The sequence below is a fragment of the Cavia porcellus genome, unplaced genomic scaffold, assembly GCF_034190915.1.
Source record: "Cavia porcellus strain 051 isolate PalLab524CR breed Dunkin Hartley unplaced genomic scaffold, mCavPor4.1 scaffold_3, whole genome shotgun sequence".
Lineage (NCBI taxonomy): Eukaryota > Metazoa > Chordata > Mammalia > Rodentia > Caviidae > Cavia > Cavia porcellus.
Genome location: NW_026947486.1, coordinates 103,971,048 through 103,985,126, shown reverse-complemented (window position 1 = coordinate 103,985,126; position 14,079 = coordinate 103,971,048).

Sequence of the window (14,079 nt, the reverse complement as noted above, 5' to 3'; positions counted from 1 at the left end):
ACAGTCTGTTCCCTGGACAAGGGCATAAGCAAGTTCCCTAAACTCAGTTAATCATATAATTCCACTGAGTGCTTAGTATCCAAAATGAGTGCCGTCTTTTAGTGCTGGGAACACTAATTCATCAAGAACAATGGCAAGCAACAGTGGCTTCCAGAGTTTAGTGTCAAACCTGGCCCTGCAAGCCAGCTTAGTTTCTACCACTTTTTGAATCCACCTTGCCAACCTTCCAAGTATGCTTTTAGAAACCTCTTTCTTACATATAACACCTAATTTGTTGCTGTTGTTTTAACTAAGAAGCATAGGTGACCAAAGTGGATACTACCATTGACCATATAAGTGAAAAAACAGAAGGGCAGTTTAGCAATAAAGGAGTTAGAATTTAATTCCTGACAATATGACATGAAAATGTTACACTAAGAAGAAGAAAGGGTATAGAGACTGTTCATCTAGGGTATTATTGCAACTGGATAAATAAGTAGATAGATAAAGCTTGCGTGTGCATGTATGTGCATATACATATGCACATGCACACAATAAGACCACCTCCTTCTAAGGTGCTGGTAGGATTATTGAGTTAATATTGTAAGATATTTAGGATAATTGCTGGTACAGTGTCAGTGCTTGCTAGTATTATATGCCTGAATTATTTTGGGCTGCTGATCAAACCTTTTAATTCCCATCCACTATAATTTATCTATGTTTTCTGAAGAAACTATCAAAACCCACTTAAATAAAGAACACTTAATAACTTGATATGAAAACTCATTAATCAAAATAAAATTCCAGAACCCGAGGAATATCAAAATGGCACTTGGTAAACACCAGAATGTGATTAAGGAAGCTAAGTCTTTTACCTGGATTGTTTCTTTTTAAATTAAAAAAATAAAGATACAGATATCTGAGTTGCTGTCAAATGACAAATGCAAAGTCCCAATTTAGGAAAAGAAATGAAAATACCAGCAGAAAGTAGAGTACTTCCTTTATTCAACTTCACCAATTCACAGAGACCAGGGGTGAGAAAAGTCACAGAATTCATCCCAGTAGTACTGGGTGGCAATAAGTACATAGAGAAGGGGACTAGCATTAGTGATGGGACCTCTACACATAAAGCACTTTACAAATATTGCCTCATTTAATCCTCACGACAACCTTTAGAAATGGAGACTGTAATTCCCATTTCACAGATGATAAACTGAATTTCAGGGAAGATTAATGACAAGACTGTGAAGTGGCAGGGGTGTGATTTGAATCTAAGTCTGTCTCACTTCAAAGCGTATTCTAAAACTCTAACATAAGCAAAGAGTTATCTGGGGGAAGCTTGAAGTACACAGCTCCAGAGAGAGGAAGAAGAAATCAAAACATGATAGAACCTAATACAAACACAGCACCAAGGACTGCTTCAAGGCACATTTTTGGGGTATCATCTCATACTAGTAATATGTGGGGCTGATGGTCAGTGGTAAAATGCTTCAAGCAGTTGTTCCCTGGTATTTAATTAATTCTAAAGTGACTTTCACTAGTTGAAAAGTAAAATCTTAAAATATCTAAACTGGATGTAATGGTTCACACATGTAATCCTAGCATTCAGGAGGCTGAGGCAAAAGAAGCAGAAGTCCAAGGCCATCATGGGTTACACAAGAAACCAAAAACCAAACCAAACTAAACCAAACCTCTCAAGAAACCAAAAAACCAAACAAAACTAAACCAAACCAAAACAAAACAAAAATAACTATGCTATACTTTTCAGTAGGAAGTTGAAACCACTGTAAGCCATAGAATAAACATGGTACACCTTCCAAGAGCACTTCTTTTCCCTAAAGATTGCCAAGGAACTGTTACATAACTTGACCAGGAATATAAAATAGTTTCAAAAAGCAAAATAAATACAAGCATATTATGGAGAAGTATATGAAAGCCCATACTATTTTAAGATAAAAACAGAATCCTCAAAGAAATTCAAGCCTGTCCAATCCACTTTAGGGAGTCTGAAGAATTCATACTCTTCCATGTTTTGGGATATTTGGAGAGGAAAAGTTTAAGAACCTCTGAAGAAATACATCCTACATAGGGGTTATTCATTGTCTGAAAGTTTCACCAAATTCTTGTGTGTGTTTCAGCAAGTTAAGATTTTAGCTAAAATAATAGTCTGGCAAATTAACTGTAGCTCAGAGATCTGGAGTGATTAAAGTACACTTGCATTCAATATTGGAAAAAACGTTGGTAAATACACTATACTTATTTAGGCAATGCCTGCCAAATCTGATATTCCAGACACTGGTAAGAATCACAGCAGAACAACTGTCATTTACATTAAGGCTAACACCATAGTCATCTGAAAGGATGCATTATTATCTACACAGGGTTGTTTGGTGTTAAATCTTAAAATGGTAAAAAGAAGGAACTGATTTAGTGACATGAGCTTGGAGAGAAATCCCCAAAATTTATATCCTAATTATTTCCCTCCCATTGTCAATTTTGTGAAACTAATATTAGAGTCTTTTGTTCTGCATCAAGTGAGCTGCTGTTGTATTAGACAACCAATAAATAGCAAGCAAAGGTTAGATTTTAAAGGAAATACACCATTGCTTTAAACTCACATTTCTAAGTCTGCCAACAAACTGTATGTGAACTGTATATATAAATCTTTACTTAGGAATTCTGTCGCTGTAATAACTGCTTAGCCACAATTTCTATATAACGCATTAATTGGTGTATTTATTGCTTTTTGCCATCCCTAAAATAAGCCATGGTTGCACAGCCTTACCTTTAATGCAATGAGCTTAAGGTCTTCAGCTAACAGAAATAAATTTGCTGTAAGTTATACACTTTAGAAATATTCATTCTGTAGTCTGCCTTCTATGAATCACCAAAAAATCAGCCTCCCTTCCATCCATTTGGGTGATATTAAGCCCCCAATGGAGTAGTCAACTGGCCTGTGCTAGGCTCCTTTCTCTGGGCACCTTGGCTATCACAGTAATGGGACAGTAAACCTTGGCACATGAGTTTTCAGTTTTCTCATCTGCTCTATTTGTCCACAAGAAATGTGTTATATAACTTTCTTTAGGATACTACCACTAAAATAGTGCTATAATTTTAAATAGAAAAAAAATTACATTATGAAGTTGCTTCTATCCTGGAAGTGTAATTATGTGAAAATTATGTATGCATATTGACAGGGACTAAGAGGGATGAAGAAAAATGAAAACAACTTGATTTGCAGGGGGTGGCAGGACTATGAATGAGGATTTGTTTTTCCCTCTCCTTTGGAGTTTCATTAACATTCTCTGAGGCTGTAGAAAAAAATACAGACTGTTTAAAACCTATAAGTTTCTGCAAATAAAAAGTTGATCATCCTTCTGTGCATTTCGTGCTTTCCTTACATGGACAACATTCCCTTTTCTATATCACCTGAAAGAACAGATTTCACCATAATTTAGAGAGTCTGTGCCAAGAAAATCAATAAAGACATATTTGTACAGAGCCTAGAGTGAGCTGGTTTTATCCAGGAATGTGTTGAGTTAATTGAAAAGGTTTTGGTTAAAGTTAGCCAGTCGGAGATCACAGCACTGTAGACAACACATACTGTGAGTATGAACTTCGTACAACCTTTCAAATACCTTTGGGAAGGCAGGAAATTGAAATATTGTGCTATATTGGCAACTAAATGGTCATTTATCATCCATGCTAAGTTTGGAGCTGGAGAGAATGATGTGGAAGCTCTCAAAGGGCCTTTATTAACAATTTCAAAGTTAGACGGGGATATGTAGATTTTCACAGCATATTTGAGGAAGAGTGAGAGATGACATCTGCATATACTATTAACATGGTCTCTCTAATAACAACTTCGGACTGTATTCCCACCCACATTAAAATACATTAAGCTTGAGACACCAACTGACAAAAGCAAGGAAATTCACAGTTAAAGGGGAAACGTGCCATATGTTCTTCAATACCTAAGAGCAACGGGGTGCATTTGGAAAGTCATTAAAGCGGCACCCAGTTGTGCCTAGGTATTGGAGAACATATGGAATCTTTTCCTCAGCAAGTGTAATTTTCCCTGCTTTCATTGAACGCATGTATCAATCTTCACTTTTTGGTCATATAGGTTTTTGTTTGTTTAATTACCATAGCACGTAAAATAAATAACTCTTACTTTCAAAAGTCAGCACAGTCACACAATGGAAACTGGTCTTTGGCCATTGCTGTCTGATGGCTCCTGGTTATTTATTCTTCATTCCCAAAGTGCCTGCGACATCTTCCAGTTCCAGCTGTCCCCTAGCCCTTAGGGAGTACTACTTTTTCTTTCCCCACCCGAGGGTGCTGTCTCCCATGCTGGCTAACTGTTGTATCTTTCACAAGCACTTCAACGGGTCTGCCAACTCAAGACAGAGGTCCAAGAAAAAAGAACCCATTCATCTGGACATTTACTATTAAAGACTTTTCCTCCCTTAAATAAAGTTTTTAAATTTTTGCAGACATGGGGCTAGGGATTGAGCCCAGGGTGAAAAGTTGCCCAGGTTGTCACTGAACTTGTGATCGTCCTGTGTCAATCCACTAGGTACCTGAGAATACAGACACGCACCACTACTCCCAGAGATTTTAACTTTTTACTTGGATAAAAGTAGCAGCCAGTGTGACAAAGAGGTGTTTAGCCATATAACTGAGTCCACTTCTGTGACACGTTTTCATTTATTTTCTTATTCTGTCTCTCAGCTGTTGAGAAAAATGCTGAGTTGGATCCTGAGCCAACTTGTTCATTGGACATAGGAGTAGGCAGCATAGCAATAGTATTACCATCCCATGTGGCGAATGCTCCTATCAGCAGAGGGGGCTGATGAAGCACTGTGGAGGGGCACCTAACCCGTGGTAGGGGTTCTGAATGAAAACCTGAAAGTTTGCAATGGTCATGCCACATCACCATTGTGCAGCTAGCCTTGGAGCTGAATTTATCCAGTGTGGCCCACAAACATCTACTGAGCACCTATAACACACCAGGTCCTGGATTAGGCCCTGGCAATATAGATTAAGTCCCTGCAGCTGCTAAACAGTGAAGTGATAAGAAAAGATCAGCCCAAGCATTAAAAATAATTAGAAAAGAGGAGAGAGAGATGAGTCCAGGTTGTGCACACATGCTTTGAACTACTGTAGTGGAGAAACCAGAGAAAGCTTACAACCTGCAGTGTGATGTGATCAGTGTTTTAGAAACAACAGTTTGTTGCTGTCAAAGAGACCCTGGGGGGTGTCAAGAGAGTTAGGGAGCCCAGTCAGGAGCCTGATGAAAGATACTGAGGCTCTCAAAAGAAGAGCTGGGACAGCAGAGTATGAAAACATGCAAATAACACTTTGAAGATACAGAACTTGTTGAATGATTGGATACAAGGATTGGAAAGACACGAATACATCTGCAGGATGTGAAATCCATACCAACTCACTGAATATTAGAGAACTTGGAGATTATCTAGTTGTGTGCTCCATAAGGAAACTGGAGGACCAAAAGTTAACTGACTTGGATCAAGTTGAGCAACTAATTTCTTTTGTGGTATCTAAAGGTTTAGGACTATGAGTTCCTACCTCATAGTAAAGTGATTGGCATTAAATATAACTTAGCATCTAAATTTTATGAAGAATTAATTATACTTTCAAGACTTCAAAGCTGAAAACTAATCTCAAAATTATTTAACCATACTTTTTTGTTGTTTTCTACATCCACATTTGACCTGAATTCTCTGCACCTCTACAGCTGCTTTTAGGTTCTGAAAACACACAAGTAACAAAGCATGGCACTATGATGCCCTCGCGATACTGTGACTACAAAACACAAATGCTTTATGTAGATACTTATTTTGTGATTAAAATTAGAGCAAGAAAGTAGCACAGAAAAATCACAAGGTGCATAGTAATAAATGGAAAATCTTTTTTTTTTTTGTACTTTTATTTCTCCTTGGGTCTCAGTTACTAGCCTATAAAATAAAGAAAATAAGATTTATTGACTATAGGGGTAAATAATGTTTAATGGCAATGAACTTTTTAATGCAGCAAATTTAAAAACATTTGCAGATCAATCATCTCTTCCATAAGTATAAAATTATTATTTTCCCTGCCTTTGAATATAACTCATGGGTTCTAGATCATTAGTGATAGGATAAACTCAGAAGACACTTGTGTTATAAATTAACAATAATTTGAGTGTACATATTTCTTTCCAGTCGTAGTTTGGATACTGCTCCTTCAAACATGCCCTAAGGGGTTACTTTACATGCCTGGGAAACTCAGCAACTTAACAAAACCCAGTCTCCAAATGCAAAGTAAAAAAGATCTGGGGATGTAGCTCACTGTGAAGGCCATGGGTTCAATCCACAGTACTGAAAAAAAAAATGTGGTCAGTAATTGCAGAGAAAGATATATTCATATGTGGTGGTATACTGTTTATAGAATATTGAAATAATATATACTCACTGACATTGTTCACTGTTTAGGGTGAGAGAAGTGCAGGGAGATGTAGGATGGTGCTTTTGGTACAAATTAGAACAAAGAAGTTATTGCTCAGCCTGGACTTCTAACTACATTTTCCCAAGTTGACAGCAATCCAGTGATCTTGAAAGTTGAGTTAAGTTGAAAAATTAAAGGATTTCTAAGTCTCTTTTCAAATCCAATTGTATAGCAAGAGTTAAGCTTGGGGCTCTAAGAATAAAGATTTAGTACTAACCACATTGTAAAAGAACATGAAGGATATGATGTACAAAGGTTCTGTCTCGGCTGCAAGTGCAGCTCAGCGCTTGCCTAGCATGTGCATGGCCCTGGTTCTACCTCCAGCTCTGCAAAAAATCAAAAAATGTTTTGTCACCCAGGAAGGGAAAAGCTGCTAGACTGGGAGGAAGCGTTTGTGAAGGAGTATATTTTGAGCAGATAAGACTAGGAAGAAGCCTCCTTCCTAGGGCAAACACAGTTATATTGAGAGAATCACAAACAGCACGATCACATTCTAATGTGGAAAGAATGATTTTGACAGAAACATTAAGCATGGCAGCATCAGGTGGAGGAATCCATGAAAACTCTTCCCCGATGGAAAGCACTGCCAATTGTGCCACGGCCCATGTCACTGAGAGAACTACATGATTGGGAATTAAGTGAACCATTGAAGTGTCACTGGATGAGGAAGTATAGAAGGCTCCTGACCAAAGAGACTCCAGGCAATTACACTGTATAGTATGGGGCTGGGGTGGCCGGCACTATAGCGCAGCAGATGTTAGCATTGTATAAACACTTCATAAGGAATATTTCAGGAGCTAATAAGTCCTTTCTGAACTCCTGCCGTCACTACTCTGCATGTAGACATAATCATGGGGAAATGGAAAAGAGCCCTATCCTGCAGCCTGGAGAAAGAGCTTGAACTTTGACCCGAATGACTATCTAAAAGAGTGCTTTAAATTAGAAGAAATTGAGCTGTCTTTGGTGGCAGGTTTAAGTTTCTCACCATCAGTGAGGCTAGAGGTGCCACAGTAAGATCAGGTAAGCGAAAATGCCAAATGTGACGTACGTGACTCATTCAGTTTTCAACATCAGTTGTGCAGTACGCTTGCCGAAACAATGACGTATCTTCCTTCTCTGACCAGACTCCCACCACCTCCCTAAATGGAGCCAGGATCCTCAACATTCTTACAAAGCGTCTTCAGCACAGAGCAAGACTCTTGGGGAGACTAGAACCCGTGTCTCCTCATTTCCAGACTAGAGCTCTTTTCTCCTATCCTGGCTAAGATTACCATTCAAAACAGTTTCAAATGCAGATAACAAAATATAAGGAATGATTTGCTTGGAATTAAAACCTTCAGCTTTAGTTTCAATCCAGACCAAATCCAGTAACTGCACTCTTCTTTCATAATTAAAAAAGGTAAGATAACCAGCCAGGTTAGTGATACCAGCTTGCTTATTGGCTGGTGGGAGCTAGCAGTGGTGTTCCGCACTAACTGCTGTGCTGATTGACAGGGGTCTCTGAAACAATAGGAGAAAATGCCAAGCAACTCCCTTTTTGAATCTTACTCAGATCTCCAGAAATGCTTTCATGAGGCCATGGCTAGCTGGTGTCTTCTTTGATGTGATAAAATTTCAGTCATTTTCGGCTGCAGTTGTAATCGCAATGCATGGGAGGGGTTAGGGGCTGACTATCCAGTATTATTTTATTATTCTTTCAATTCAATAATAATATAATAACTCAGGGAGACTTAACAGCTCAGTTAAAGAATGGTACATAGTGGCCTATTGAGAAACTTTAGTCTAGTATTTTGCTTTTGACAGGATGTTCTTTCAGACATTTCTTCTGGAGGTTAAAAAAAAAGTATTTGGATATTTGCATAAGAATATATTTTATTGTAATGTGTCTTGCATTTCCACGGTGGAAAATCCAGGAAAAGGAACAGCATATTATCATTACAAACAATGATATTTGGAATTAGAATTAGAATGATATTAGAATCAGAAAGTCTTCAGTCATTTTTCAACCTGCCAACAAAATCAATGCCCAGAGAAAATCACGCATGTGTGTCTGTGTGTCTCTGTGTGTGTGTCTGTATTTAGATGTACTTGTGCACAAGCCTGTGAGCTGATGAGAGCGTCTTACAGAGATGTGGAGTTATAATCCACAAACTGCATAGAAACCATTTTAAGTGGCACTAAGTTAGCCTCAGAGCAGTGGTACAAGTCAGGGTCATAAACTCCAGGGCAAGTGTACGGAATGTTTCACCTTTGTGTACATTTTTTAATCTTAAAACAGATTTACTCGGGATTTAAGACTTTATTAAGGTCAAAAGGATTACATTAAGTTCATGGACATGTTTGTTATATTAATTGAGTCATAAGTTCTGGCCGTCTGCAAACACATTTCAAAACAGGCATCAGCTGGTTTCTATTGCCATACTAGATCAGAAAATCTGCCAGTAAGTCTGTTTGCAGCTCTTAAAAGTTGTTGAACAAAAATGTGTTTTGAACTATCGACAATTACCTGAGAAAACAACTGGATTCTGCAAGTGGATTTGTTGATTTTCCCAGTTCCCTCCCCTCACCTGCCTCTGCTTTTATCACGAACTTCCCTTCATTCCAAGCTGCCTACTCCAGGGCTCTCCCAGATGAGCGCTGCTTGCAAATGTTTGACTCCTCTCTCATTAAAGTGAAATATCAGAAAGACTATCAATTCGTCTTTTTCTAGATGATTTAACACTGATAGAGCGTGAGAAATAGTGATACAAGACAGGAAGAGAGTTTTGTTTTCATTAAATTATATTTAAAAGAACATATATGAAAGGAGCACGAATATATTTAAATTATCCTAGATTAAGAAAATATTACCCTAAAAAAAAAAAAAAAGAAAATATTACCCTTGCATATATTCTCAAAATAATTAAAAGTATCATGTCACCGCAATATGCACATATCCATGGTTATAACAGCACAATTTGTAATTGAGAAATCTTGGAAGCAGCCCAAATGCTCATCAACGGAGGAATTGATAAAGATGTGGTATTTTAATGTAATGGAGTACAACTCTGCTATGAAAAAGGATAGATTTGAGGCATTTATAGGTAAACGGATGCATCTTGAGACTGTACTCTAAAGTGAAATAATTCAGACACACATATTTAAATATCACACTGTTTCTCTACTGTGAGAAACTGAAACTATAAAAGTATATAATAGATATTGAGAAATAGAAAATATTTATATGAGAAAAGGAATAAGAGAGTGGGAGGCAGAAAAAAAAGAAGGGAAAAGAATAAAAGGAGAAAAGGAAAAAATAGGAACAAAGCTTTTGTAAATCGGGAGAAGAGGGGTTAAAGGGGGTGTGTAATAAAGAATACAAATATATTATGTAAAAACACAAATTCCCCATGATAAATGTTATTATGTACATCTAAAATTTATCAATAAAATGAATTTTTAAAATAAAATGTGATAATTTTTTTCAAAGAAAAAATTCCTTTGGAAATCCCATTAGCCCCTCCACAATCCTGCATTCTTTTCTCTGCCTCCAGGGATAATGACTACTCTGAGTTTTGTGTTTATATGAGTTTGTTTTAGTAGTGAGTGTTATGTATAGTAGAATATCTTAAAAACATATTACTGACTTTTCCATGCTTTCAACTGTATAACATGGAATGATAATGTATTCCAGAATTTTTTTATAATTCTCCCGAGATTCATCTATATCATGGCAGCAGAAGTTAAACTACTCTCATGGAAGCACAGGATTCTAACAACATATATATCCAATTGTATTCATATAGTCTCTAAATTGGAAAGTTAAGTTTCCATTAGGATTTTTTGCTCTAAAGTTTAAATCCAGGGTCCCCTGTTCATGCTAAACACCTGATTTACTGATGGACTACATTCTCTGCCTCATAGCTTTCATTTCTGGTAAATATACTATGACAAATATTTTTGTAAATGTCTTATAGTAGAAATATGCCAAATATAGGGCATATTAGAATGGCTTAAAAAACAAAAGACACATTTTCCATTTTACTAGGTAATGCCAAATTTTGGTGCTGCATATGTACAAGAATACTTGATCTTCATTCTGCCAGCTTGCTAGCTGTGAAATAAATAGTTCCCACATTATGGCTTCAATTCACACCTCTCTTACTATTAACAAGATTGAGTGATATTTCATGTATTTATTTTCCATTCACATTTACTTTCCTAATATGTAGAATTTCAACTGCTTGTTATGAATTACCTTTATATCAAGATAACTTGACCAAATAGTCATATTAATGCTAATAATTTGGTTTTTCTATTGGACAGGCATGTATTTGTGAATAAAAATATTTTGTTTCTTTCAATACAATGCTCACATATTCCTTTGTCTTATTTCATTGGTTTGGGATTGCCAATACAATGCTAAGTGCCAGTTATGATACCAAATATACTTGTCTTCTTCCCAAGTACAAATGAAATATTTTCAGTGTTCCTCTTCCTCATTTACAAAATGTTGTGTCATGAATACGTGTTGAATTTTATTAAATGATTTCTCGTCTTCCAAAATAATCATATTACCTTTCCTTTAATTTTTAATATGGGAAATTACATAAATTGATTTTCTAAAGTTAAACAAATCTTGTGCTCTAGAAACCAACTTGGTCCTGATGCATTGCCATTTTATGCATTGCTAAATTTAGCTTGCTGATATTTTGCTTATGAGTTTTGAAATATATTCATTAATAAAAATGTTCTGTGATTTTTCTTTCTGCCTTTCATTAGATATCAGCATTACACTATTGTCATGAAGTGGATTTGTGCATGTTTTTCTTTTTCTAAAATTAGGAACAATCTGTATACTTTTGGAATTTTTCCTTCAATGTTTGTTACAGGTTAAGTAGAATTTGTTCACATTATGTATGTCTCTGAAATTGTTATCTTGAAGAATTTTAATAATTAATCTTATTATTTTGTTCATTTCTAAAGCATTTATAATTATTCACTATTTTTAATTCTTGATGCTGCTTATTTGTCTTCTATTTTTTTATTATTCTTGCAGAAAGTTTACAATTTCCATTAATCTTCCCAAGATACCACTCTTACACAGATATAAGCATTCAAGTTTATAAATTTCTAGGTCAGAGATGCAGCTCAGTGGTACAGTGCAAAAGAATTTGTGTATGATCTCTAGCACTACAAAAAAGAGAAAAAAAACTAGAGTAAAAGAAATTACAAATTTCCTATTCATAGTCTTCTAGGTATATCTTATGAGTGTGCATATGTATTCTATTAAATATTGCTTACCGCTAAATATTTAATATTTGGCTTTATTTTTGCTTTTTTATCTTTGGATTAACTAGGTATAATTTTTCTTAATTTCCAAAAACTTGCTTTTCTCGTTCAAAAATGTTTTGATCCCTAACTTGATTCCATTGTGATCATCAAGCACACAATGGAATTGCTTTCCTCATGCATATTGCTATTATGAACATAAGTGTACAAATTTCTCTTCAAAATCCTGCTTCACATTCTTTTGGATATATAACCTCAAGTGAAATTACTGGATTGTATGGTAGTTTTATTTTTCACTTTTTGGGACACTTCATACTGCTTTGCATTAAGACTGGACCACATTATATTATATATTTAATTTCAAATGAAGAAACAATATTTAGAAGTTAATTCCTGGAGTTGCAATAGACTGGATATTTGAGAATCTTAGGAGTAGTTGAGATCATTAGAAATGAGCTGCATATCCTTTTCACTGGCATTAAACAACCATTAGAGTTTAAAAGAAATCAACCATCGTCCTCTATAAGTTACCACAGTGGCAAAGTGAAGTCAGTAGGCTTTGTCTGCAAATAACACTTTCTAATTTTATCTCCATAATAACGTTAATATTTAGCGGAAACATTCCTATTGCTCTCCTTTAATCCCTGTTCCGTGTTTAGTTATCACAGCAGCATCCACTTCAGCAGTAGTTTACTTGCTGTTGTTTTGTAGTATCTCTGAGCACTGAGTATATACCCATCACTGAGCTCAGGGATTTAACTACATCCTCATGCCATCCTTGCAAAATGAGCATCATTATCACTTTCATTTTTTCAAATTAGAAAACAGGCTGAGAAAGCTTAGGGATGGTATTTCATAGATCTTAAGATACACATTTTATATCTCCAAATCATGATGTATCTTATAAGTGGCACCTTATAATTAATACTCCCCAGATGATATCTGGAATAGTAATTACTACCTATGGGTGTGCAAATTTGGTCACAGTTGTTGATACTCTTACTACTTCGCTTGAGCTTGCATACAATGTCTGTGCTAAACGTGACAGTGATATTGTCATTTTAAATGTTTGCACAAGTACTCATTCTGAATTTACATTGAAAAGAAAAGGCGTGATACAGTCTGAAAAACACTGAGAACAGAATAGTAGGGTAGCAACTGGATATTGTTAGAACAAATATATACCATTGGAGAAATGTATCTAATTCCTTATTTTCTTGGAAAGTAACAATTAGGTGTTGTACAGGACCTAAGAAAGAAAGATTTGCACAGAAAGAACTTTGCCATAGTTTGTTGCCGATACTCAGAAAAATTGCCAAGCAAAGCGACTGAAGGCAGGAGAGATTGTCAAACTGCTCCGTGCAGATGCAAGCAGTTGTTAGGCAGGCAATGAGGGGCCTGCGGGCCTACCTCATGCATCACACAGCATTATTGCTAAGCTCAGTGTTTCATTGGAAAATTCATCTTTCTTTCTTAGTCCATGCAAAATTATGATATGCCATAGAATTAATAACATCTTGGATTTGGTGGCACTATGTATATTTGGTAAAGTCATCCATCTGATAAGTAGAAATGTGGAGACTTGTGTACGGGAACTCTGCTTTTAACCAACAGGCTGCAGTGGGCTTTGTTTCATTTTGTAATTTCTCTTCTGATCATTAACCTGAAAGTAGTTTTTTTAAAGCAAAATATTCCATGATTTTGTAGTTTTGATAATTTGGGGTCATTTTGGGATAATTGCAAACTCTTTGGGAACAGTCTCCAAAACAGAGTCAGGATTATCAAAGTTAAAGAAAACATGTATATAATTAAAAGAGCAGCTAATGGTGGCCCTCCAACGAAGCAGAAAAATGGATCCTCCCTGCGTTAATTCCCCCTCAAAACAGCACTCAATGTGTGGTGACTCTGTCACTTGGAAATATCAAGTAGGAGCACAAATCTTAGAGTCAGGGGATTCAGTCTTTAGTCAGTCACATTTTATAACCTATATTCTCTTGATTTCTTCTGTGCTTTCAGTCTATACCTTTAGGATATTTTAAAAACAAACCTGATCGTGATTACCTCAAAAAAGTAATTATGTGAAACGTGGTGGCACATACCTGTAGTCCCAGCAATCTGGGAGAGTGAGAGAAAGAGGATCACGGATTTGAAGCTGGCCTGGGCAGTTTAATGAGGCCCAGTCTCAAATGTTTTTTTTTTTTAAAAACATGGGCTCTTGAATGTAGCTCAGTGCAAAGGGCCTGGGTTCAGTACCCAGTACCACACACACAGAAAGGTAACCATGATTGTGGTAGTGTAATAAATAAATAATTATAGAGT